This window comes from Hyla sarda, unplaced genomic scaffold (assembly GCF_029499605.1).
Source record: "Hyla sarda isolate aHylSar1 unplaced genomic scaffold, aHylSar1.hap1 scaffold_768, whole genome shotgun sequence".
NCBI classification, from domain to species: domain Eukaryota; kingdom Metazoa; phylum Chordata; class Amphibia; order Anura; family Hylidae; genus Hyla; species Hyla sarda.
In genome coordinates, this window is record NW_026610791.1 from 111,489 (window position 1) to 133,289 (window position 21,801).

The 21,801-nt window shown below is 46.0% G+C and overlaps 9 non-coding genes across 9 annotated transcripts; all 9 read left to right on the forward strand.

Moving 5' to 3' along the window:
• The first annotated feature begins 1,634 nt into the window (after window positions 1-1,634).
• On the forward strand, window positions 1,635-1,825 carry LOC130345978 (U2 spliceosomal RNA). The gene has a single exon (XR_008884372.1). It is a non-coding gene; the product is annotated as a U2 spliceosomal RNA (small nuclear RNA).
• Window positions 1,826-3,917: 2,092 nt separating this feature from the next.
• LOC130345979 (U2 spliceosomal RNA) lies at window positions 3,918-4,108 on the forward strand. Its single transcript, XR_008884373.1, has one exon. It is a non-coding gene; the product is annotated as a U2 spliceosomal RNA (small nuclear RNA).
• A 2,093-nt stretch (window positions 4,109-6,201) lies between these two features.
• On the forward strand, window positions 6,202-6,392 carry LOC130345980 (U2 spliceosomal RNA). Its single transcript, XR_008884375.1, has one exon. It is a non-coding gene; the product is annotated as a U2 spliceosomal RNA (small nuclear RNA).
• Window positions 6,393-8,483: 2,091 nt separating this feature from the next.
• LOC130345981 (U2 spliceosomal RNA) lies at window positions 8,484-8,674 on the forward strand. The gene has a single exon (XR_008884376.1). It is a non-coding gene; the product is annotated as a U2 spliceosomal RNA (small nuclear RNA).
• A 2,074-nt stretch (window positions 8,675-10,748) lies between these two features.
• Window positions 10,749-10,939, forward strand: LOC130345982 (U2 spliceosomal RNA). Its single transcript, XR_008884377.1, has one exon. It is a non-coding gene; the product is annotated as a U2 spliceosomal RNA (small nuclear RNA).
• A 2,091-nt stretch (window positions 10,940-13,030) lies between these two features.
• On the forward strand, window positions 13,031-13,221 carry LOC130345984 (U2 spliceosomal RNA). Its single transcript, XR_008884379.1, has one exon. It is a non-coding gene; the product is annotated as a U2 spliceosomal RNA (small nuclear RNA).
• A 2,083-nt stretch (window positions 13,222-15,304) lies between these two features.
• LOC130345986 (U2 spliceosomal RNA) lies at window positions 15,305-15,495 on the forward strand. Its single transcript, XR_008884380.1, has one exon. It is a non-coding gene; the product is annotated as a U2 spliceosomal RNA (small nuclear RNA).
• Window positions 15,496-17,582: 2,087 nt separating this feature from the next.
• Window positions 17,583-17,773, forward strand: LOC130345987 (U2 spliceosomal RNA). The gene has a single exon (XR_008884381.1). It is a non-coding gene; the product is annotated as a U2 spliceosomal RNA (small nuclear RNA).
• A 2,092-nt stretch (window positions 17,774-19,865) lies between these two features.
• On the forward strand, window positions 19,866-20,056 carry LOC130345988 (U2 spliceosomal RNA). Its single transcript, XR_008884382.1, has one exon. It is a non-coding gene; the product is annotated as a U2 spliceosomal RNA (small nuclear RNA).
• The last annotated feature ends 1,745 nt before the right edge of the window (window positions 20,057-21,801 follow it).

The following is a 21,801-nucleotide window of genomic DNA, read 5'->3' on the forward strand; positions in this document are numbered from 1 at the left end:
ATGGGGGGGGGGGGGGGGGGGGGGTCTCCTGGCTGTTCACACAGGTGTGTCATTGCTGTACATTGACCATGCATTGCTTCTGTGGTATTGCAAAGGCAAAGACAAATGCTTCCAGCCATCCATTGCACTAATGGATTGGTCATCAGCTGGCTGTCTATGTCCTGCATCAATATAGACCAAAGTACAGAGGGTTAGGCTATGCTATTGTGCACCTACCTGATGCATCAGAAGGTGCGAGGCCCTTGCTAAATTCTGTGCACAGACTTTGAGATCTATGCTTTAGACTGTATCTAAACCTGCTCCAACATGGACTGACATTCTGGCCTACTTTCAGCCGATGCGACTTGTCTGTCGCTGAACAGTCGCTTTTTATGTATTCAGCACCTATGTATAATGTTGTAAAAATGCTCTAGAAGCTAAAGTCGCAGAAATGTCACACATATTTGGCCTGCAACTTTCTGTGCGACAAATTCAGACAGGAAAAATCAGTATAAATCCTTAGAAAATTATCCCCCAGTGTCTCCATCTGCTGGCGGTATTGAATAAGCATTGCTGCACTGATGGGGTATGCATTAGACGAAAAAAAAGAAGAAAAAGAAGAATAATACGCCCAGAAAAGAGGCGAAAAGGAGAAAAACGTAAAAAAACGTGAAAAAAAAGTAAGAGGAAGAGAAGGGAAAAAAAGGTGGAAATGGGTTTAAAAGTGATTTCGGCGGAGAAATATATATATATATATATATATATATATATATATATATATATGCGCACACACACACATAGATATAAACGTATTCTCCGTTGAGATATTGCAGCCGCTGCTGTGTCCAGGCCCAGGAGCCTTAGCACTGTGCTGTGATGTCACTCAATACCACTGACATCACTAGGTGTAAACAACATCTCTCCTTTGCTGTGTATGTGACTATGGAGCTGTTTGGTGATGTCGTCTATTACGGCCTTCATAGAAGCAACAGGAGATTGTTGCATCCATCTTGAACCCTCAGAACTACAGTGCTATGATGTCACTCACTTCCACAGGCCTTGCAGAGTGTAAACAACAACAACCCAGCTTTGTTGTGTATGTAACCAAAGGGATTTGTGATGTCACCTAGAACCTTCACAGCAGCGACAGCTTTATGAGGAGCATCAGCACTGCTCTGCCTGAGCAGAACCATCACCGCCATAGGTTGTCAAATAACCCGGATTTAACCCACACAGGTAAGTCCAATGGGGTGCAGGCATGTCCTCTATGCTTACAGCTTCCCGTGGGTGTTGGTTTGATACCGTTTGGGGACAGCCAAGGAGGCATCTGCAGGCAACAAAGGTAGGTGTGTGCTTGTGTGTGTGTTTCCTATGCAGATCCTAAGCCCAGTGTCACATGCAAGTAGGAGGAGTAAGAAGGGTTCCTGGCAAATCCGGGTTATGGATTGCATTTAAAAAGGCCCCGTGGGAGTGCAATGGGCCCCTGTCTTGCTGCTTAGCAATAATGGTATGGGTTTAGGTTCTGCTGTGTGTACTGGTGGTTGACTGCCCCCCAGCCCAGAGTGTGCATGGAAAATTGTCTGGCAGCCTCCCTGACAGCAAGCAGTGATAGTGCCCATGAAGGGGACCTTGTTGGGCCCGCCCCTTTCACGGTTATCGCTTCTCGGCCTTTTGGCTAAGATCAAGTGTAGTATCTGTTCTTATCAGTTTAATATCTGATACGTCCCCTATCTGGGGACCATATATTAAATGGATTTTTGAGAACGGGGGCCGATTTCGAAGCTTGCTTCCGTCGCCCTATGCATTGACCCGATATGGCAGTATCTTCGGGTACAGTGCACCACCCCCTTACAGGGTTAAAAAGAAAGATTCCTACTTTCATTGCTACCTGCTTGCTGGCTAGCCAGCTAGCCAGCCCTGTGGGCCTTGCTGCTGCTGCAGCCAAAAAACAAAAGGTGGTGCTGCTGCTGCTTCTGCTGCTTCTGCTTCTGCTTGTGTCTGGCCCCTGTTGGAGCGTCCAGGCACAGGACTTCTGCTGCTGCTGACTAAATGGCCTCCTTAATTGGATCATTTGAGTAGCCAGCACACCTGTGCAGGTAGGGCATGACATGATAGGCAGCTGCCTTGATAGCGGGTGGGTGCTGAATGTTCCTAATTGACAAAATAAGATTAATGCTTATGAAGAAATATAAAATCTCATCCCTTCCCCAATATCGCGCCACACCCCTACCCCTTAATTCCCTGGTTGAACGTGATGGACATATGTCTTTTTTCGACCGTACTAACTATGTAACTATGTAACATAACATGGGGGGGGGGGGGGTCTCCTGGCTGTTCACACAGGTGTGTCATTGCTGTACATTGACCATGCATTGCTTCTGTGGTATTGCAAAGGCAAAGACAAATGCTTCCAGCCATCCATTGCACTAATGGATTGGTCATCAGCTGGCTGTCTATGTCCCGCATCAATATAGACCAAAGTACAGAGGGTTAGGCTATGCTATTGTGCACCTACCTGATGCATCAGAAGGTGCGAGGCCCTTGCTAAATTCTGTGCACAGACTTTGAGATCTATGCTTTAGACTGTATCTAAACCTGCTCCAACATGGACTGACATTCTGGCCTACTTTCAGCCGATGCGACTTGTCTGTCGCTGAACAGTCGCTTTTTATGTATTCAGCACCTATGTATAATGTTGTAAAAATGCTCTAGAAGCTAAAGTCGCAGAAATGTCACACATATTTGGCCTGCAACTTTCTGTGCGACAAATTCAGACAGGAAAAATCAGTATAAATCCTTAGAAAATTATCCCCCAGTGTCTCCATCTGCTGGCGGTATTGAATAAGCATTGCTGCACTGATGGGGTATGCATTAGACGAAAAAAAAGAAGAAAAAGAAGAATAATACGCCCAGAAAAGAGGCGAAAAGGAGAAAAACGTAAAAAAACGTGAAAAAAAAGTAAGAGGAAGAGAAGGGAAAAAAGGTGGAAATGGGTTTAAAAGTGATTTCGGCGGAGAAATATATATATATATATATATATATATATATATATATATATATATATATGCGCACACACACACATAGATATAAACGTATTCTCCGTTGAGATATTGCAGCCGCTGCTGTGTCCAGGCCCAGGAGCCTTAGCACTGTGCTGTGATGTCACTCAATACCACTGACATCACTAGGTGTAAACAACATCTCTCCTTTGCTGTGTATGTGACTATGGAGCTGTTTGGTGATGTCGTCTATTACGGCCTTCATAGAAGCAACAGGAGATTGTTGCATCCATCTTGAACCCTCAGAACTACAGTGCTATGATGTCACTCACTTCCACAGGCCTTGCAGAGTGTAAACAACAACAACCCAGCTTTGTTGTGTATGTAACCAAAGGGATTTGTGATGTCACCTAGAACCTTCACAGCAGCGACAGCTTTATGAGGAGCATCAGCACTGCTCTGCCTGAGCAGAACCATCACCGCCATAGGTTGTCAAATAACCCGGATTTAACCCACACAGGTAAGTCCAATGGGGTGCAGGCATGTCCTCTATGCTTACAGCTTCCCGTGGGTGTTGGTTTGATACCGTTTGGGGACAGCCAAGGAGGCATCTGCAGGCAACAAAGGTAGGTGTGTGCTTGTGTGTGTGTTTCCTATGCAGATCCTAAGCCCAGTGTCACATGCAAGTAGGAGGAGTAAGAAGGGTTCCTGGCAAATCCGGGTTATGGATTGCATTTAAAAAGGCCCCGTGGGAGTGCAATGGGCCCCTGTCTTGCTGCTTAGCAATAATGGTATGGGTTTAGGTTCTGCTGTGTGTACTGGTGGTTGACTGCCCCCCAGCCCAGAGTGTGCATGGAAAATTGTCTGGCAGCCTCCCTGACAGCAAGCAGTGATAGTGCCCATGAAGGGGACCTTGTTGGGCCCGCCCCTTTCACGGTTATCGCTTCTCGGCCTTTTGGCTAAGATCAAGTGTAGTATCTGTTCTTATCAGTTTAATATCTGATACGTCCCCTATCTGGGGACCATATATTAAATGGATTTTTGAGAACGGGGGCCGATTTCGAAGCTTGCTTCCGTCGCCCTATGCATTGACCCGATATGGCAGTATCTTCGGGTACAGTGCACCACCCCCTTACAGGGTTAAAAAGAAAGATTCCTACTTTCATTGCTACCTGCTTGCTGGCTAGCCAGCTAGCCAGCCCTGTGGGCCTTGCTGCTGCTGCAGCCAAAAAACAAAAGGTGGTGCTGCTGCTGCTTCTGCTGCTTCTGCTTCTGCTTGTGTCTGGCCCCTGTTGGAGCGTCCAGGCACAGGACTTCTGCTGCTGCTGACTAAATGGCCTCCTTAATTGGATCATTTGAGTAGCCAGCACACCTGTGCAGGTAGGGCATGACATGATAGGCAGCTGCCTTGATAGCGGGTGGGTGCTGAATGTTCCTAATTGACAAAATAAGATTAATGCTTATGAAGAAATATAAAATCTCATCCCTTCCCCAATATCGCGCCACACCCCTACCCCTTAATTCCCTGGTTGAACGTGATGGACATATGTCTTTTTTCGACCGTACTAACTATGTAACTATGTAACATAACATGGGGGGGGGGGGGGGGTCTCCTGGCTGTTCACACAGGTGTGTCATTGCTGTACATTGACCATGCATTGCTTCTGTGGTATTGCAAAGGCAAAGACAAATGCTTCCAGCCATCCATTGCACTAATGGATTGGTCATCAGCTGGCTGTCTATGTCCCGCATCAATATAGACCAAAGTACAGAGGGTTAGGCTATGCTATTGTGCACCTACCTGATGCATCAGAAGGTGCGAGGCCCTTGCTAAATTCTGTGCACAGACTTTGAGATCTATGCTTTAGACTGTATCTAAACCTGCTCCAACATGGACTGACATTCTGGCCTACTTTCAGCCGATGCGACTTGTCTGTCGCTGAACAGTCACTTTTTATGTATTCAGCACCTATGTATAATGTTGTAAAAATGCTCTAGAAGCTAAAGTCGCAGAAATGTCACACATATTTGGCCTGCAACTTTCTGTGCGACAAATTCAGACAGGAAAAATCAGTATAAATCCTTAGAAAATTATCCCCCAGTGTCTCCATCTGCTGGCGGTATTGAATAAGCATTGCTGCACTGATGGGGTATGCATTAGACGAAAAAAAAGAAGAAAAAGAAGAATAATACGCCCAGAAAAGAGGCGAAAAGGAGAAAAACGTAAAAAAACGTGAAAAAAAAGTAAGAGGAAGAGAAGGGAAAAAAAGGTGGAAATGGGTTTAAAAGTGATTTCGGCGGAGAAATATATATATATATATATATATATATATATATATATATATATATATGCGCACACACACACATAGATATAAACGTATTCTCCGTTGAGATATTGCAGCCGCTGCTGTGTCCAGGCCCAGGAGCCTTAGCACTGTGCTGTGATGTCACTCAATACCACTGACATCACTAGGTGTAAACAACATCTCTCCTTTGCTGTGTATGTGACTATGGAGCTGTTTGGTGATGTCGTCTATTACGGCCTTCATAGAAGCAACAGGAGATTGTTGCATCCATCTTGAACCCTCAGAACTACAGTGCTATGATGTCACTCACTTCCACAGGCCTTGCAGAGTGTAAACAACAACAACCCAGCTTTGTTGTGTATGTAACCAAAGGGATTTGTGATGTCACCTAGAACCTTCACAGCAGCGACAGCTTTATGAGGAGCATCAGCACTGCTCTGCCTGAGCAGAACCATCACCGCCATAGGTTGTCAAATAACCCGGATTTAACCCACACAGGTAAGTCCAATGGGGTGCAGGCATGTCCTCTATGCTTACAGCTTCCCGTGGGTGTTGGTTTGATACCGTTTGGGGACAGCCAAGGAGGCATCTGCAGGCAACAAAGGTAGGTGTGTGCTTGTGTGTGTGTTTCCTATGCAGATCCTAAGCCCAGTGTCACATGCAAGTAGGAGGAGTAAGAAGGGTTCCTGGCAAATCCGGGTTATGGATTGCATTTAAAAAGGCCCCGTGGGAGTGCAATGGGCCCCTGTCTTGCTGCTTAGCAATAATGGTATGGGTTTAGGTTCTGCTGTGTGTACTGGTGGTTGACTGCCCCCCAGCCCAGAGTGTGCATGGAAAATTGTCTGGCAGCCTCCCTGACAGCAAGCAGTGATAGTGCCCATGAAGGGGACCTTGTTGGGCCCGCCCCTTTCACGGTTATCGCTTCTCGGCCTTTTGGCTAAGATCAAGTGTAGTATCTGTTCTTATCAGTTTAATATCTGATACGTCCCCTATCTGGGGACCATATATTAAATGGATTTTTGAGAACGGGGGCCGATTTCGAAGCTTGCTTCCGTCGCCCTATGCATTGACCCGATATGGCAGTATCTTCGGGTACAGTGCACCACCCCCTTACAGGGTTAAAAAGAAAGATTCCTACTTTCATTGCTACCTGCTTGCTGGCTAGCCAGCTAGCCAGCCCTGTGGGCCTTGCTGCTGCTGCAGCCAAAAAACAAAAGGTGGTGCTGCTGCTGCTTCTGCTGCTTCTGCTTCTGCTTGTGTCTGGCCCCTGTTGGAGCGTCCAGGCACAGGACTTCTGCTGCTGCTGACTAAATGGCCTCCTTAATTGGATCATTTGAGTAGCCAGCACACCTGTGCAGGTAGGGCATGACATGATAGGCAGCTGCCTTGATAGCGGGTGGGTGCTGAATGTTCCTAATTGACAAAATAAGATTAATGCTTATGAAGAAATATAAAATCTCATCCCTTCCCCAATATCGCGCCACACCCCTACCCCTTAATTCCCTGGTTGAACGTGATGGACATATGTCTTTTTTCGACCGTACTAACTATGTAACTATGTAACATAACATGGGGGGGGGGGGGGGGGGTCTCCTGGCTGTTCACACAGGTGTGTCATTGCTGTACATTGACCATGCATTGCTTCTGTGGTATTGCAAAGGCAAAGACAAATGCTTCCAGCCATCCATTGCACTAATGGATTGGTCATCAGCTGGCTGTCTATGTCCCGCATCAATATAGACCAAAGTACAGAGGGTTAGGCTATGCTATTGTGCACCTACCTGATGCATCAGAAGGTGCGAGGCCCTTGCTAAATTCTGTGCACAGACTTTGAGATCTATGCTTTAGACTGTATCTAAACCTGCTCCAACATGGACTGACATTCTGGCCTACTTTCAGCCGATGCGACTTGTCTGTCGCTGAACAGTCGCTTTTTATGTATTCAGCACCTATGTATAATGTTGTAAAAATGCTCTAGAAGCTAAAGTCGCAGAAATGTCACACATATTTGGCCTGCAACTTTCTGTGCGACAAATTCAGACAGGAAAAATCAGTATAAATCCTTAGAAAATTATCCCCCAGTGTCTCCATCTGCTGGCGGTATTGAATAAGCATTGCTGCACTGATGGGGTATGCATTAGACGAAAAAAAAGAAGAAAAAGAAGAATAATACGCCCAGAAAAGAGGCGAAAAGGAGAAAAACGTAAAAAAACGTGAAAAAAAAGTAAGAGGAAGAGAAGGGAAAAAAAGGTGGAAATGGGTTTAAAAGTGATTTCGGCGGAGAAATATATATATATATATATATATATATATATATATATATATATGCGCACACACACACATAGATATAAACGTATTCTCCGTTGAGATATTGCAGCCGCTGCTGTGTCCAGGCCCAGGAGCCTTAGCACTGTGCTGTGATGTCACTCAATACCACTGACATCACTAGGTGTAAACAACATCTCTCCTTTGCTGTGTATGTGACTATGGAGCTGTTTGGTGATGTCGTCTATTACGGCCTTCATAGAAGCAACAGGAGATTGTTGCATCCATCTTGAACCCTCAGAACTACAGTGCTATGATGTCACTCACTTCCACAGGCCTTGCAGAGTGTAAACAACAACAACCCAGCTTTGTTGTGTATGTAACCAAAGGGATTTGTGATGTCACCTAGAACCTTCACAGCAGCGACAGCTTTATGAGGAGCATCAGCACTGCTCTGCCTGAGCAGAACCATCACCGCCATAGGTTGTCAAATAACCCGGATTTAACCCACACAGGTAAGTCCAATGGGGTGCAGGCATGTCCTCTATGCTTACAGCTTCCCGTGGGTGTTGGTTTGATACCGTTTGGGGACAGCCAAGGAGGCATCTGCAGGCAACAAAGGTAGGTGTGTGCTTGTGTGTGTGTTTCCTATGCAGATCCTAAGCCCAGTGTCACATGCAAGTAGGAGGAGTAAGAAGGGTTCCTGGCAAATCCGGGTTATGGATTGCATTTAAAAAGGCCCCGTGGGAGTGCAATGGGCCCCTGTCTTGCTGCTTAGCAATAATGGTATGGGTTTAGGTTCTGCTGTGTGTACTGGTGGTTGACTGCCCCCCAGCCCAGAGTGTGCATGGAAAATTGTCTGGCAGCCTCCCTGACAGCAAGCAGTGATAGTGCCCATGAAGGGGACCTTGTTGGGCCCGCCCCTTTCACGGTTATCGCTTCTCGGCCTTTTGGCTAAGATCAAGTGTAGTATCTGTTCTTATCAGTTTAATATCTGATACGTCCCCTATCTGGGGACCATATATTAAATGGATTTTTGAGAACGGGGGCCGATTTCGAAGCTTGCTTCCGTCGCCCTATGCATTGACCCGATATGGCAGTATCTTCGGGTACAGTGCACCACCCCCTTACAGGGTTAAAAAGAAAGATTCCTACTTTCATTGCTACCTGCTTGCTGGCTAGCCAGCTAGCCAGCCCTGTGGGCCTTGCTGCTGCTGCAGCCAAAAAACAAAAGGTGGTGCTGCTGCTGCTTCTGCTTCTGCTTGTGTCTGGCCCCTGTTGGAGCGTCCAGGCACAGGACTTCTGCTGCTGCTGACTAAATGGCCTCCTTAATTGGATCATTTGAGTAGCCAGCACACCTGTGCAGGTAGGGCATGACATGATAGGCAGCTGCCTTGATAGCGGGTGGGTGCTGAATGTTCCTAATTGACAAAATAAGATTAATGCTTATGAAGAAATATAAAATCTCATCCCTTCCCCAATATCGCGCCACACCCCTACCCCTTAATTCCCTGGTTGAACGTGATGGACATATGTCTTTTTTCGACCGTACTAACTATGTAACTATGTAACATAACATGGGGGGGGGGGGTCTCCTGGCTGTTCACACAGGTGTGTCATTGCTGTACATTGACCATGCATTGCTTCTGTGGTATTGCAAAGGCAAAGACAAATGCTTCCAGCCATCCATTGCACTAATGGATTGGTCATCAGCTGGCTGTCTATGTCCCGCATCAATATAGACCAAAGTACAGAGGGTTAGGCTATGCTATTGTGCACCTACCTGATGCATCAGAAGGTGCGAGGCCCTTGCTAAATTCTGTGCACAGACTTTGAGATCTATGCTTTAGACTGTATCTAAACCTGCTCCAACATGGACTGACATTCTGGCCTACTTTCAGCCGATGCGACTTGTCTGTCGCTGAACAGTCGCTTTTTATGTATTCAGCACCTATGTATAATGTTGTAAAAATGCTCTAGAAGCTAAAGTCGCAGAAATGTCACACATATTTGGCCTGCAACTTTCTGTGCGACAAATTCAGACAGGAAAAATCAGTATAAATCCTTAGAAAATTATCCCCCAGTGTCTCCATCTGCTGGCGGTATTGAATAAGCATTGCAGCACTGATGGGGTATGCATTAGACGAAAAAAAAGAAGAAAAAGAAGAATAATACGCCCAGAAAAGAGGCGAAAAGGAGAAAAACGTAAAAAAACGTGAAAAAAAAGTAAGAGGAAGAGAAGGGAAAAAAAGGTGGAAATGGGTTTAAAAGTGATTTCGGCGGAGAAATATATATATATATATATATATATATATATATATATATATGCGCACACACACACATAGATATAAACGTATTCTCCGTTGAGATATTGCAGCCGCTGCTGTGTCCAGGCCCAGGAGCCTTAGCACTGTGCTGTGATGTCACTCAATACCACTGACATCACTAGGTGTAAACAACATCTCTCCTTTGCTGTGTATGTGACTATGGAGCTGTTTGGTGATGTCGTCTATTACGGCCTTCATAGAAGCAACAGGAGATTGTTGCATCCATCTTGAACCCTCAGAACTACAGTGCTATGATGTCACTCACTTCCACAGGCCTTGCAGAGTGTAAACAACAACAACCCAGCTTTGTTGTGTATGTAACCAAAGGGATTTGTGATGTCACCTAGAACCTTCACAGCAGCGACAGCTTTATGAGGAGCATCAGCACTGCTCTGCCTGAGCAGAACCATCACCGCCATAGGTTGTCAAATAACCCGGATTTAACCCACACAGGTAAGTCCAATGGGGTGCAGGCATGTCCTCTATGCTTACAGCTTCCCGTGGGTGTTGGTTTGATACCATTTGGGGACAGCCAAGGAGGCATCTGCAGGCAACAAAGGTAGGTGTGTGCTTGTGTGTGTGTTTCCTATGCAGATCCTAAGCCCAGTGTCACATGCAAGTAGGAGGAGTAAGAAGGGTTCCTGGCAAATCCGGGTTATGGATTGCATTTAAAAAGGCCCCGTGGGAGTGCAATGGGCCCCTGTCTTGCTGCTTAGCAATAATGGTATGGGTTTAGGTTCTGCTGTGTGTACTGGTGGTTGACTGCCCCCCAGCCCAGAGTGTGCATGGAAAATTGTCTGGCAGCCTCCCTGACAGCAAGCAGTGATAGTGCCCATGAAGGGGACCTTGTTGGGCCCGCCCCTTTCACGGTTATCGCTTCTCGGCCTTTTGGCTAAGATCAAGTGTAGTATCTGTTCTTATCAGTTTAATATCTGATACGTCCCCTATCTGGGGACCATATATTAAATGGATTTTTGAGAACGGGGGCCGATTTCGAAGCTTGCTTCCGTCGCCCTATGCATTGACCCGATATGGCAGTATCTTCGGGTACAGTGCACCACCCCCTTACAGGGTTAAAAAGAAAGATTCCTACTTTCATTGCTACCTGCTTGCTGGCTAGCCAGCTAGCCAGCCCTGTGGGCCTTGCTGCTGCTGCAGCCAAAAAACAAAAGGTGGTGCTGCTGCTTCTGCTGCTTCTGCTTCTGCTTGTGTCTGGCCCCTGTTGGAGCGTCCAGGCACAGGACTTCTGCTGCTGCTGACTAAATGGCCTCCTTAATTGGATCATTTGAGTAGCCAGCACACCTGTGCAGGTAGGGCATGACATGATAGGCAGCTGCCTTGATAGCGGGTGGGTGCTGAATGTTCCTAATTGACAAAATAAGATTAATGCTTATGAAGAAATATAAAATCTCATCCCTTCCCCAATATCGCGCCACACCCCTACCCCTTAATTCCCTGGTTGAACGTGATGGACATATGTCTTTTTTCGACCGTACTAACTATGTAACTATGTAACATAACATGGGGGGGGGGGGGGGGGTCTCCTGGCTGTTCACACAGGTGTGTCATTGCTGTACATTGACCATGCATTGCTTCTGTGGTATTGCAAAGGCAAAGACAAATGCTTCCAGCCATCCATTGCACTAATGGATTGGTCATCAGCTGGCTGTCTATGTCCCGCATCAATATAGACCAAAGTACAGAGGGTTAGGCTATGCTATTGTGCACCTACCTGATGCATCAGAAGGTGCGAGGCCCTTGCTAAATTCTGTGCACAGACTTTGAGATCTATGCTTTAGACTGTATCTAAACCTGCTCCAACATGGACTGACATTCTGGCCTACTTTCAGCCGATGCGACTTGTCTGTCGCTGAACAGTCGCTTTTTATGTATTCAGCACCTATGTATAATGTTGTAAAAATGCTCTAGAAGCTAAAGTCGCAGAAATGTCACACATATTTGGCCTGCAACTTTCTGTGCGACAAATTCAGACAGGAAAAATCAGTATAAATCCTTAGAAAATTATCCCCCAGTGTCTCCATCTGCTGGCGGTATTGAATAAGCATTGCTGCACTGATGGGGTATGCATTAGACGAAAAAAAAGAAGAAAAAGAAGAATAATACGCCCAGAAAAGAGGCGAAAAGGAGAAAAACGTAAAAAAACGTGAAAAAAAAGTAAGAGGAAGAGAAGGGAAAAAAAGGTGGAAATGGGTTTAAAAGTGATTTCGGCGGAGAAATATATATATATATATATATATATATATATATATATATATATATATGCGCACACACACACATAGATATAAACGTATTCTCCGTTGAGATATTGCAGCCGCTGCTGTGTCCAGGCCCAGGAGCCTTAGCACTGTGCTGTGATGTCACTCAATACCACTGACATCACTAGGTGTAAACAACATCTCTCCTTTGCTGTGTATGTGACTATGGAGCTGTTTGGTGATGTCGTCTATTACGGCCTTCATAGAAGCAACAGGAGATTGTTGCATCCATCTTGAACCCTCAGAACTACAGTGCTATGATGTCACTCACTTCCACAGGCCTTGCAGAGTGTAAACAACAACAACCCAGCTTTGTTGTGTATGTAACCAAAGGGATTTGTGATGTCACCTAGAACCTTCACAGCAGCGACAGCTTTATGAGGAGCATCAGCACTGCTCTGCCTGAGCAGAACCATCACCGCCATAGGTTGTCAAATAACCCGGATTTAACCCACACAGGTAAGTCCAATGGGGTGCAGGCATGTCCTCTATGCTTACAGCTTCCCGTGGGTGTTGGTTTGATACCGTTTGGGGACAGCCAAGGAGGCATCTGCAGGCAACAAAGGTAGGTGTGTGCTTGTGTGTGTGTTTCCTATGCAGATCCTAAGCCCAGTGTCACATGCAAGTAGGAGGAGTAAGAAGGGTTCCTGGCAAATCCGGGTTATGGATTGCATTTAAAAAGGCCCCGTGGGAGTGCAATGGGCCCCTGTCTTGCTGCTTAGCAATAATGGTATGGGTTTAGGTTCTGCTGTGTGTACTGGTGGTTGACTGCCCCCCAGCCCAGAGTGTGCATGGAAAATTGTCTGGCAGCCTCCCTGACAGCAAGCAGTGATAGTGCCCATGAAGGGGACCTTGTTGGGCCCGCCCCTTTCACGGTTATCGCTTCTCGGCCTTTTGGCTAAGATCAAGTGTAGTATCTGTTCTTATCAGTTTAATATCTGATACGTCCCCTATCTGGGGACCATATATTAAATGGATTTTTGAGAACGGGGGCCGATTTCGAAGCTTGCTTCCGTCGCCCTATGCATTGACCCGATATGGCAGTATCTTCGGGTACAGTGCACCACCCCCTTACAGGGTTAAAAAGAAAGATTCCTACTTTCATTGCTACCTGCTTGCTGGCTAGCCAGCTAGCCAGCCCTGTGGGCCTTGCTGCTGCTGCAGCCAAAAAACAAAAGGTGGTGCTGCTGCTGCTTCTGCTGCTTCTGCTTCTGCTTGTGTCTGGCCCCTGTTGGAGCGTCCAGGCACAGGACTTCTGCTGCTGCTGACTAAATGGCCTCCTTAATTGGATCATTTGAGTAGCCAGCACACCTGTGCAGGTAGGGCATGACATGATAGGCAGCTGCCTTGATAGCGGGTGGGTGCTGAATGTTCCTAATTGACAAAATAAGATTAATGCTTATGAAGAAATATAAAATCTCATCCCTTCCCCAATATCGCGCCACACCCCTACCCCTTAATTCCCTGGTTGAACGTGATGGACATATGTCTTTTTTCGACCGTACTAACTATGTAACTATGTAACATAACATGGGGGGGGTCTCCTGGCTGTTCACACAGGTGTGTCATTGCTGTACATTGACCATGCATTGCTTCTGTGGTATTGCAAAGGCAAAGACAAATGCTTCCAGCCATCCATTGCACTAATGGATTGGTCATCAGCTGGCTGTCTATGTCCCGCATCAATATAGACCAAAGTACAGAGGGTTAGGCTATGCTATTGTGCACCTACCTGATGCATCAGAAGGTGCGAGGCCCTTGCTAAATTCTGTGCACAGACTTTGAGATCTATGCTTTAGACTGTATCTAAACCTGCTCCAACATGGACTGACATTCTGGCCTACTTTCAGCCGATGCGACTTGTCTGTCGCTGAACAGTCGCTTTTTATGTATTCAGCACCTATGTATAATGTTGTAAAAATGCTCTAGAAGCTAAAGTCGCAGAAATGTCACACATATTTGGCCTGCAACTTTCTGTGCGACAAATTCAGACAGGAAAAATCAGTATAAATCCTTAGAAAATTATCCCCCAGTGTCTCCATCTGCTGGCGGTATTGAATAAGCATTGCTGCACTGATGGGGTATGCATTAGACGAAAAAAAAGAAGAAAAAGAAGAATAATACGCCCAGAAAAGAGGCGAAAAGGAGAAAAACGTAAAAAAACGTGAAAAAAAAGTAAGAGGAAGAGAAGGGAAAAAAAGGTGGAAATGGGTTTAAAAGTGATTTCGGCGGAGAAATATATATATATATATATATATATATATATATATATATATATATGCGCACACACACACATAGATATAAACGTATTCTCCGTTGAGATATTGCAGCCGCTGCTGTGTCCAGGCCCAGGAGCCTTAGCACTGTGCTGTGATGTCACTCAATACCACTGACATCACTAGGTGTAAACAACATCTCTCCTTTGCTGTGTATGTGACTATGGAGCTGTTTGGTGATGTCGTCTATTACGGCCTTCATAGAAGCAACAGGAGATTGTTGCATCCATCTTGAACCCTCAGAACTACAGTGCTATGATGTCACTCACTTCCACAGGCCTTGCAGAGTGTAAACAACAACAACCCAGCTTTGTTGTGTATGTAACCAAAGGGATTTGTGATGTCACCTAGAACCTTCACAGCAGCGACAGCTTTATGAGGAGCATCAGCACTGCTCTGCCTGAGCAGAACCATCACCGCCATAGGTTGTCAAATAACCCGGATTTAACCCACACAGGTAAGTCCAATGGGGTGCAGGCATGTCCTCTATGCTTACAGCTTCCCGTGGGTGTTGGTTTGATACCGTTTGGGGACAGCCAAGGAGGCATCTGCAGGCAACAAAGGTAGGTGTGTGCTTGTGTGTGTGTTTCCTATGCAGATCCTAAGCCCAGTGTCACATGCAAGTAGGAGGAGTAAGAAGGGTTCCTGGCAAATCCGGGTTATGGATTGCATTTAAAAAGGCCCCGTGGGAGTGCAATGGGCCCCTGTCTTGCTGCTTAGCAATAATGGTATGGGTTTAGGTTCTGCTGTGTGTACTGGTGGTTGACTGCCCCCCAGCCCAGAGTGTGCATGGAAAATTGTCTGGCAGCCTCCCTGACAGCAAGCAGTGATAGTGCCCATGAAGGGGACCTTGTTGGGCCCGCCCCTTTCACGGTTATCGCTTCTCGGCCTTTTGGCTAAGATCAAGTGTAGTATCTGTTCTTATCAGTTTAATATCTGATACGTCCCCTATCTGGGGACCATATATTAAATGGATTTTTGAGAACGGGGGCCGATTTCGAAGCTTGCTTCCGTCGCCCTATGCATTGACCCGATATGGCAGTATCTTCGGGTACAGTGCACCACCCCCTTACAGGGTTAAAAAGAAAGATTCCTACTTTCATTGCTACCTGCTTGCTGGCTAGCCAGCTAGCCAGCCCTGTGGGCCTTGCTGCTGCTGCAGCCAAAAAACAAAAGGTGGTGCTGCTGCTGCTTCTGCTGCTTCTGCTTCTGCTTGTGTCTGGCCCCTGTTGGAGCGTCCAGGCACAGGACTTCTGCTGCTGCTGACTAAATGGCCTCCTTAATTGGATCATTTGAGTAGCCAGCACACCTGTGCAGGTAGGGCATGACATGATAGGCAGCTGCCTTGATAGCGGGTGGGTGCTGAATGTTCCTAATTGACAAAATAAGATTAATGCTTATGAAGAAATATAAAATCTCATCCCTTCCCCAATATCGCGCCACACCCCTACCCCTTAATTCCCTGGTTGAACGTGATGGACATATGTCTTTTTTCGACCGTACTAACTATGTAACTATGTAACATAACATGGGGGGGGTCTCCTGGCTGTTCACACAGGTGTGTCATTGCTGTACATTGACCATGCATTGCTTCTGTGGTATTGCAAAGGCAAAGACAAATGCTTCCAGCCATCCATTGCACTAATGGATTGGTCATCAGCTGGCTGTCTATGTCCCGCATCAATATAGACCAAAGTACAGAGGGTTAGGCTATGCTATTGTACACCTACCTGATGCATCAGAAGGTGCGAGGCCCTTGCTAAATTCTGTGCACAGACTTTGAGATCTATGCTTTAGACTGTATCTAAACCTGCTCCAACATGGACTGACATTCTGGCCTACTTTCAGCCGATGCGACTTGTCTGTCGCTGAACAGTCGCTTTTTATGTATTCAGCACCTATGTATAATGTTGTAAAAATGCTCTAGAAGCTAAAGTCGCAGAAATGTCACACATATTTGGCCTGCAACTTTCTGTGCGACAAATTCAGACAGGAAAAATCAGTATAAATCCTTAGAAAATTATCCCCCAGTGTCTCCATCTGCTGGCGGTATTGAATAAGCATTGCTGCACTGATGGGGTATGCATTAGACGAAAAAAAAGAAGAAAAAGAAGAATAATACGCCCAGAAAAGAGGCGAAAAGGAGAAAAACGTAAAAAAACGTGAAAAAAAAGTAAGAGGAAGAGAAGGGAAAAAAAGGTGGAAATGGGTTTAAAAGTGATTTCGGCGGAGAAATATATATATATATATATATATATATATATATATATATATATATATGCGCACACACACACATAGATATAAACGTATTCTCCGTTGAGATATTGCAGCCGCTGCTGTGTCCAGGCCCAGGAGCCTTAGCACTGTGCTGTGATGTCACTCAATACCACTGACATCACTAGGTGTAAACAACATCTCTCCTTTGCTGTGTATGTGACTATGGAGCTGTTTGGTGATGTCGTCTATTACGGCCTTCATAGAAGCAACAGGAGATTGTTGCATCCATCTTGAACCCTCAGAACTACAGTGCTATGATGTCACTCACTTCCACAGGCCTTGCAGAGTGTAAACAACAACAACCCAGCTTTGTTGTGTATGTAACCAAAGGGATTTGTGATGTCACCTAGAACCTTCACAGCAGCGACAGCTTTATGAGGAGCATCAGCACTGCTCTGCCTGAGCAGAACCATCACCGCCATAGGTTGTCAAATAACCCGGATTTAACCCACACAGGTAAGTCCAATGGGGTGCAGGCATGTCCTCTATGCTTACAGCTTCCCGTGGGTGTTGGTTTGATATACCGTTTGGGGACAGCCAAGGAGGCATCTGCAGGCAACAAAGGTAGGTGTGTGCTTGTGTGTGTGTTTCCTATGCAGATCCTAAGCCCAGTGTCACATGCAAGTAGGAGGAGTAAGAAGGGTTCCTGGCAAATCCGGGTTATGGATTGCATTTAAAAAGGCCCCGTGGGAGTGCAATGGGCCCCTGTCTTGCTGCTTAGCAATAATGGTATGGGTTTAGGTTCTGCTGTGTGTACTGGTGGTTGACTGCCCCCCAGCCCAGAGTGTGCATGGAAAATTGTCTGGCAGCCTCCCTGACAGCAAGCAGTGATAGTGCCCATGAAGGGGACCTTGTTGGGCCCGCCCCTTTCACGGTTATCGCTTCTCGGCCTTTTGGCTAAGATCAAGTGTAGTATCTGTTCTTATCAGTTTAATATCTGATACGTCCCCTATCTGGGGACCATATATTAAATGGATTTTTGAGAACGGGGGCCGATTTCGAAGCTTGCTTCCGTCGCCCTATGCATTGACCCGATATGGCAGTATCTTCGGGTACAGTGCACCACCCCCTTACAGGGTTAAAAAGAAAGATTCCTACTTTCATTGCTACCTGCTTGCTGGCTAGCCAGCTAGCCAGCCCTGTGGGCCTTGCTGCTGCTGCAGCCAAAAAACAAAAGGTGGTGCTGCTGCTGCTTCTGCTGCTTCTGCTTCTGCTTGTGTCTGGCCCCTGTTGGAGCGTCCAGGCACAGGACTTCTGCTGCTGCTGACTAAATGGCCTCCTTAATTGGATCATTTGAGTAGCCAGCACACCTGTGCAGGTAGGGCATGACATGATAGGCAGCTGCCTTGATAGCGGGTGGGTGCTGAATGTTCCTAATTGACAAAATAAGATTAATGCTTATGAAGAAATATAAAATCTCATCCCTTCCCCAATATCGCGCCACACCCCTACCCCTTAATTCCCTGGTTGAACGTGATGGACATATGTCTTTTTTCGACCGTACTAACTATGTAACTATGTAACATAACATGGGGGGGGGGGGGGGTCTCCTGGCTGTTCACACAGGTGTGTCATTGCTGTACATTGACCATGCATTGCTTCTGTGGTATTGCAAAGGCAAAGACAAATGCTTCCAGCCATCCATTGCACTAATGGATTGGTCATCAGCTGGCTGTCTATGTCCCGCATCAATATAGACCAAAGTACAGAGGGTTAGGCTATGCTATTGTGCACCTACCTGATGCATCAGAAGGTGCGAGGCCCTTGCTAAATTCTGTGCACAGACTTTGAGATCTATGCTTTAGACTGTATCTAAACCTGCTCCAACATGGACTGACATTCTGGCCTACTTTCAGCCGATGCGACTTGTCTGTCGCTGAACAGTCGCTTTTTATGTATTCAGCACCTATGTATAATGTTGTAAAAATGCTCTAGAAGCTAAAGTCGCAGAAATGTCACACATATTTGGCCTGCAACTTTCTGTGCGACAAATTCAGACAGGAAAAATCAGTATAAATCCTTAGAAAATTATCCCCCAGTGTCTCCATCTGCTGGCGGTATTGAATAAGCATTGCTGCACTGATGGGGTATGCATTAGACGAAAAAAAAGAAGAAAAAGAAGAATAATACGCCCAGAAAAGAGGCGAAAAGGAGAAAAACGTAAAAAAACGTGAAAAAAAAGTAAGAGGAAGAGAAGGGAAAAAAAGGTGGAAATGGGTTTAAAAGTGATTTCGGCGGAGAAATATATATATATATATATATATATATATATATATATATATATATATGCGCACACACACACATAGATATAAACGTATTCTCCGTTGAGATATTGCAGCCGCTGCTGTGTCCAGGCCCAGGAGCCTTAGCACTGTGCTGTGATGTCACTCAATACCACTGACATCACTAGGTGTAAACAACATCTCTCCTTTGCTGTGTATGTGACTATGGAGCTGTTTGGTGATGTCGTCTATTACGGCCTTCATAGAAGCAACAGGAGATTGTTGCATCCATCTTGAACCCTCAGAACTACAGTGCTATGATGTCACTCACTTCCACAGGCCTTGCAGAGTGTAAACAACAACAACCCAGCTTTGTTGTGTATGTAACCAAAGGGATTTGTGATGTCACCTAGAACCTTCACAGCAGCGACAGCTTTATGAGGAGCATCAGCACTGCTCTGCCTGAGCAGAACCATCACCGCCATAGGTTGTCAAATAACCCGGATTTAACCCACACAGGTAAGTCCAATGGGGTGCAGGCATGTCCTCTATGCTTACAGCTTCCCGTGGGTGTTGGTTTGATACCGTTTGGGGACAGCCAAGGAGGCATCTGCAGGCAACAAAGGTAGGTGTGTGCTTGTGTGTGTGTTTCCTATGCAGATCCTAAGCCCAGTGTCACATGCAAGTAGGAGGAGTAAGAAGGGTTCCTGGCAAATCCGGGTTATGGATTGCATTTAAAAAGGCCCCGTGGGAGTGCAATGGGCCCCTGTCTTGCTGCTTAGCAATAATGGTATGGGTTTAGGTTCTGCTGTGTGTACTGGTGGTTGACTGCCCCCCAGCCCAGAGTGTGCATGGAAAATTGTCTGGCAGCCTCCCTGACAGCAAGCAGTGATAGTGCCCATGAAGGGGACCTTGTTGGGCCCGCCCCTTTCACGGTTATCGCTTCTCGGCCTTTTGGCTAAGATCAAGTGTAGTATCTGTTCTTATCAGTTTAATATCTGATACGTCCCCTATCTGGGGACCATATATTAAATGGATTTTTGAGAACGGGGGCCGATTTCGAAGCTTGCTTCCGTCGCCCTATGCATTGACCCGATATGGCAGTATCTTCGGGTACAGTGCACCACCCCCTTACAGGGTTAAAAAGAAAGATTCCTACTTTCATTGCTACCTGCTTGCTGGCTAGCCAGCTAGCCAGCCCTGTGGGCCTTGCTGCTGCTGCAGCCAAAAAACAAAAGGTGGTGCTGCTTCTGCTGCTTCTGCTTCTGCTTGTGTCTGGCCCCTGTTGGAGCGTCCAGGCACAGGACTTCTGCTGCTGCTGACTAAATGGCCTCCTTAATTGGATCATTTGAGTAGCCAGCACACCTGTGCAGGTAGGGCATGACATGATAGGCAGCTGCCTTGATAGCGGGTGGGTGCTGAATGTTCCTAATTGACAAAATAAGATTAATGCTTATGAAGAAATATAAAATCTCATCCCTTCCCCAATATCGCGCCACACCCCTACCCCTTAATTCCCTGGTTGAACGTGATGGACATATGTCTTTTTTCGACCGTACTAACTATGTAACTATGTAACATAACATGGGGGGGGGGGGGTCTCCTGGCTGTTCACACAGGTGTGTCATTGCTGTACATTGACCATGCATTGCTTCTGTGGTATTGCAAAGGCAAAGACAAATGCTTCCAGCCATCCATTGCACTAATGGATTGGTCATCAGCTGGCTGTCTATGTCCCGCATCAATATAGACCAAAGTACAGAGGGTTAGGCTATGCTATTGTGCACCTACCTGATGCATCAGAAGGTGCGAGGCCCTTGCTAAATTCTGTGCACAGACTTTGAGATCTATGCTTTAGACTGTATCTAAACCTGCTCCAACATGGACTGACATTCTGGCCTACTTTCAGCCGATGCGACTTGTCTGTCGCTGAACAGTCGCTTTTTATGTATTCAGCACCTATGTATAATGTTGTAAAAATGCTCTAGAAGCTAAAGTCGCAGAAATGTCACACATATTTGGCCTGCAACTTTCTGTGCGACAAATTCAGACAGGAAAAATCAGTATAAATCCTTAGAAAATTATCCCCCAGTGTCTCCATCTGCTGGCGGTATTGAATAAGCATTGCTGCACTGATGGGGTATGCATTAGACGAAAAAAAAGAAGAAAAAGAAGAATAATACGCCCAGAAAAGAGGCGAAAAGGAGAAAAACGTAAAAAAACGTGAAAAAAAAGTAAGAGGAAGAGAAGGGAAAAAAAGGTGGAAATGGGTTTAAAAGTGATTTCGGCGGAGAAATATATATATATATATATATATATATATATATATATATATATATATGCGCACACACACACATAGATATAAACGTATTCTCCGTTGAGATATTGCAGCCGCTGCTGTGTCCAGGCCCAGGAGCCTTAGCACTGTGCTGTGATGTCACTCAATACCACTGACATCACTAGGTGTAAACAACATCTCTCCTTTGCTGTGTATGTGACTATGGAGCTGTTTGGTGATGTCGTCTATTACGGCCTTCATAGAAGCAACAGGAGATTGTTGCATCCATCTTGAACCCTCAGAACTACAGTGCTATGATGTCACTCACTTCCACAGGCCTTGCAGAGTGTAAACAACAACAACCCAGCTTTGTTGTGTATGTAACCAAAGGGATTTGTGATGTCACCTAGAACCTTCACAGCAGCGACAGCTTTATGAGGAGCATCAGCACTGCTCTGCCTGAGCAGAACCATCACCGCCATAGGTTGTCAAATAACCCGGATTTAACCCACACAGGTAAGTCCAATGGGGTGCAGGCATGTCCTCTATGCTTACAGCTTCCCGTGGGTGTTGGTTTGATACCGTTTGGGGACAGC